Source organism: Wolffia australiana, chromosome 6 (genome assembly GCF_029677425.1).
Source record: "Wolffia australiana isolate 7733 chromosome 6, ASM2967742v1".
Lineage (NCBI taxonomy): Eukaryota > Viridiplantae > Streptophyta > Magnoliopsida > Alismatales > Araceae > Wolffia > Wolffia australiana.
The window spans coordinates 19886895-19892406 of NC_135840.1; the positions used below are offsets into that span (position 1 = coordinate 19886895).

Consider the following 5512-nt stretch of genomic DNA (forward strand, 5'->3'; position numbering starts at 1 on the left):
GCAGTGATGCATGAGAGGATCTGGATATGCCTCTAAATTGATGAAATTCATCAAGATCTGCCAATGTGTGTCACCTGAAATGCTGGCAATGGAACAATCAATGGAGAAAGAGGGACTAGAGTGACTAGAGTTTTGAAAGTCGGCTGTGCAGATTGTGATTTCCCAAACTGCTTCCAATCCTTGTCTAAGGGATGATTTTCCTCTGTGCACCGAGGAAAATCATCCCTTAGATAAGGATTCCACCCCTTTCCTCGAGATGGTTGGCTGCTCTCAGTCTTAGGAGTAGATGTTCTCTGCGATGGTGTAGGAGTAGGAGAATTTTGTCATTGTTTACAAAGTAGGAGAAGCTCCTTGCAAGGTGCGTGACATACTTGTGGTCACATGAAGTGTAGCGGAGAATATCTGAGAGATGTTGATAACTTGATCTCCTATAGAATAGTGCTCCTGATTTGCAAGGAGATAGTCGGATGAAGCCCTCTAAGATAAGCACAAGTGACTAGCTCCTAGCGATAACACTCAAACGTACACAAATTTTTCGTTGGAGGTTGATAGATAGTCAACCCTTGAACTATCGACTGGAGCCTCCCATAATGACCTTGGAGCATAGAATCTCCTTGCTTACATGAGAGGAGGGACTCAAAACACTTCACCGTGCGACCAATGTTGCTCTGGTATGCATACATGTTTTGTTGCGTCGTCTAGAGTTGCTTTGTTGGTGAGTTATGAGCTAGTGGCTCGACAATGGACTGCTTGATGTTCTAAAGCATCCACGTCAAGATGGCCGAGTCAAGTTGCTTCCACGAAGTGAATATTGGCTCCTCCATTAAATGGTGATCCAAATTATGAGATGTCAAGAAACGCACAAAGCTTCAGGATCCTTAATTGTGTCCATTGAAGACATAAGCTAGACGGGTGAGTTGCGCTGTGATCAAGTGTCTTTGATTGATGGATCAAAGCGGAGAGAGACTCCTTGTTAATGGATTAGAAACACCAATATTCTCCATACCTTGAGATGATGTATCATAGATCAAATGATTACGTACAATGGGTTGGAGTTATCGGCAATCGGTCTGGAACAGTCGTTGATTTGGATCTATCAGTACTCAGTGATCAGGAGTCTCATGATTGGCAGTCAGCGTTCAGGAGACTAATCGGCGCCAAGAAGATCATTGGCTGGATGATCAGCAACGAGACGGGCCGCCGAGATGGAGCACTTGGAGAAGATCAGATGAACACTGATCTACACTCACTGCACCAAAGTGGCGACTGTCCAGGGAAGATCACACAAAAGCCTAGCGAACGAACTCCCAGGGAAGTAGATGATCTATCAATTTTAAACTCCCAAATATGAAATCCCAAAAATAAAATATTAAATTTAAATTCACTTATTCAATACTTTCTCCATGGGTGGTCTACCTCGTCTCTATATATGCCGGTAAGAAAAATTACTTAAAAATTATATAAATTGATGGAAACATATGTGGTGGGCAAGCCAATCGCACATTCCATGTATCATTCCATGTTAATCAATTGGATGTATTAATCATCGTGTATTTGTGATACTTATAATCAATTCCATGAATACATGATCAGACTTAGTAAATTATGATGAGATCCTAATGTGGAGATCATAGTCTTTAAGCATGTGTGCAATTTTTTGTCATTTGCAAGATACTCAAGAAGGACATCAAAATATCTAGATAGAATATCATTATATATCTCCACTCATATGATGAGTGTAGCTTATCATGTAGCCTTTAGTTTTAAAATACTAAGGATAGATAGTGGGTGCTTTTTGGTGGAAAGAGTTCACTGAATTGATCCATACGAATCCCTGAATGTTATTATACCCAAATGTCCATCAATTTGATTCGCAGCATAGTTGTGTAAGTAGTTGTTAGACCTAAGATACCAAAGATGCATTGTGGACATAGTTGTACTTTGACTATAACAATAAAGTTCCTAATCAAGGGATTCTAAATAGTATTAGTTTGGGTGCATCAAGAAGTTTACAAAGATAATTGAGTTGTCATTATGGGATTGCTTTCCCTCAATATAAGAGGAGACAGCTTAAGGAAGACACTGAGTTAAAGTCATTGGCCAAGGTAGTGAAATATAAGACAAGAGTTGTATGATAATTTCTAACCACATTAGTACTAACTCGAATGATCTATCAAGGTTTGACAATCATGCATACCTTAAATCAACCTAAGATCCTCAAGAAGATGAGGGACTTTTAGTACACTTTAAATAATGATAAATAGGTTACATGAGTGATTCAAAACATGGGTCTTGGGGGTCACATGCCAACGGTCTTTTGGATTTCAAAGAATATACATAAAGTTTGGGGATTTTTATGAAAAATGCTAACTTAGTATGTATAGGGGAAGGGCCTGAAGAAAATTGAAACAGGCCAGAATTATTTAGGGCCCTTCCCCTTCTTCTCTTGTCTCCCAATAGCTACTCTTCATTCTTGATGCAATCAGGATGGCCTAAAGACAATGATGAAGGGTGAATGGAGCTCTTCAAGGTTAAGGAGGAGGTTCGACATGCCGAGGATCGCGTGGGGTACATCAAGAGGTTGCACATATGAGCAGCTCGACGTGACTCAACCAAGGATCAAAAAAATAATGGATATGATCCAAGCCTACGTGATTTGTCTCATGACTTCGTTGATGCCAATACGATTCTATTAAAGCCCTCAGCTATGAATCATCCTTTTTTCATCCATATTGAAGTCTTATAACCCTTAAAAGACAAATAACAAAATTTATTGTTGGTTTCTATAGGCTTGGATCTGGATGAAGACGATGATTCCATGCAACAGAAGACACATAACAAAATTTTAATGCAATCGATAAAATCATTCAAATGAAGTACATCGCCACGGATCCTATCCGTCATTCCTTTGTTCCTCGAATGAATCATGTGGAGTTTCTCATGTGTGCAACCTCTAGAAGTATCCACGTGATCTTGGGCATGTTAGATCTCCTCCTTCTCGTCGATCACCCTCGTTCGATATCCCTCGTTGTCATTACCATGTCCTGATCACATCTAGAGTGGAGAAGAAGTGTGGGGAGAAAGGAGAAGAAGGAGAAGGCCTCTGAATAATTATGCCCTAGGTGAATTTCATTCAAGGCCTTCCCTTATTTATACTAAGTGGGTATTTTTCATAAAAATCACCCAAAACTTAAGTATAGCTTTCGACGTCCAAAAGACCATTTTGTGTGTGACCTTTATGCCCATGTATCAATGAAGTTTATGAAATGAGCAGTCTGATAACCTTTATTGGTGTTCCAAATTAATTAACCATATCATCATATAGATTGATGAACGTCGGATTGATTTAATCCAATCGATAGGTTCAGTCTCCAGGAAGTGGGGTCCCAAGCTACACCTTGTTCTCTACAAGATATAAAGGTGTGTGTATCAACTCGTTCATAGAACACGTTCTGCATCAGTTACCATATATGTATAGTCCCTCATCCACTTGATGCTCCAAGGAGGACTTAGGGTATGGTCAACTGCCAAACCCTAATCTGTCATCCGAGTTAAGACTGATGCATTTGGAAATCATGGGAGAACTCTTATCTCAATATTTCACTGCCTTGGCCAAAGCCTTCATTCCATTGTCTTCCTTGGGCTGTCACCTCTTACAGCAAGGGTGGATGATCCCATCTTGACCACTCAATCATCTTCGTGAATTTCATGATGCACCCAAACTAAGACTATTTAGAATTTCATGATTAGGGATAAGTACGTCATAGTCAAAATACAATTGTCCCTAAGACATCTTTGGTGTCTTAAGTCTAAGGACCACTTACACAACCGTGACTTGAATCAATCGTCTTCGTGAATTTCTTTATGCACCCGAAGTAAGACTATCTAGAATCTCATGATTAGGGACAAGTACGTCATAGCCAAAGTACAACTGTCCCTCCACAAGACATCTTTGGTGTCTCTAGTTTAAGGACCACTTACACAACTGTGATGTGAATCGATCATCTTCGTGAATTTCTTGATGCACCAGAACTAAGACTATCTAGAATCTCATGATTAGGGACAAGTATGTCATGGTCAAAGTACAAATGTCCGTCCACAAGACATATTTGGTGTCTCAAGTCTAAGGACCACCTACACAACCACGACGTGAATCAACTTAATCGACAGTTCGGTATAATACCATTCAGGGATTCGTATGGATCAATTTAGGAAACTCTTTCCACTAAAGAATGCCCACTATCTATCCTTAGTGTCTCCACACTAATAGCTACGGGACCGACCATACTCATTGTATGAGTGAGGCTAGATAGTGTTATTCTATCCGAATACTTCAATGTCCTTCTTGAGTATCTTTAGAATAGGAATATTTTGAACACATGCTTAAAGACTAGTGATTTTTGTATTCCGATCTCATCATAATTCACTAAGTCCGATCATGTATTCATGGACTCGATTATAAGCGTCACACATGCACTATAATGAATATATCCTATCAATGAACATGGAATGAGATATGAAATGTATGATTGGCTTTTCGACTACCAATATTTCCATCATTTAAAACCTTCATCTTCTCTATCCCCATTCTCCTTATTATCAATATAGTTACATTTACTATCGCCATGGATATCATGGTCACCATGCTCTAATCCCATCCTACATCACTTTCCTATCTTATTCTCTCAAAGCCCAAAAACTATAATCTCAACATAATATTAAGTCAAAACTTGTTTGACTTTGTAATCTAAAAAATAATAAAATAATATTAGTATAATTGATAGTGACATAACAATAAATATTATATTTAGAAAACATGACAAATTAACTTAAATTAGAACATTAATATGATGAGTTACTTAATGTATGAATAATTTTTTGTTATATCTAGATAACATGACAACAAATTAAGTTTCATAAAAATGAAATTTAATTTAATGATGATGATAGGGGACATCAAATTTGTATCATCAATTAGCCATGGAAGAAAATTTCTAGATTATTTCATAAGAAGATGCAGAATGGTATATCACCGATTTGAAGAAACATAAATTGGGGAAAAATGGATCTAGAAGGTTCGAGATAATATTCTAATATATATTTAAATTCAAGGAATTGTTAGAAAATGGCATAGTAATTAGTGTTTGATGAATATTAAAATCTATGAAAACTTACATTTCTCGAGAAATAATCAATAAATACATATTGACTTTGATCAACTCAATGTTAGACATTCAAACATGTCCCACACACATCAACATCTTTAAATATTCATAAGGAATTTAAGACGACCTTACTTGAACAGGATATGTTCTATAGGCTCGTACAACTGTATTCTTTAGCACAAAGCAGACAGACCACCAAGTCTGGTTGATGAGGTGTGATCTCATGGTCAGAGCGTGAGTAGCGTTGCACTGAGGCTTGCACCAGTAGCCACAGCAATGCAGATGCTCGTTCCTTGGCCCTTCCATCACAAGGGGGCTCGGGACAACCAAGGATTGTGTTTAAGAAA

The 5512-nt window shown here is 38.2% G+C and overlaps 1 non-coding gene across 1 annotated transcript; it reads left to right on the plus strand.

The window, feature by feature from the left end:
• The first annotated feature begins 5287 nt into the window (after nt 1–5287).
• On the plus strand, nt 5288–5512 carry LOC144705037 (small nucleolar RNA U3). Its single transcript, XR_013581946.1, has one exon. It is a non-coding gene; the product is annotated as a small nucleolar RNA U3 (small nucleolar RNA).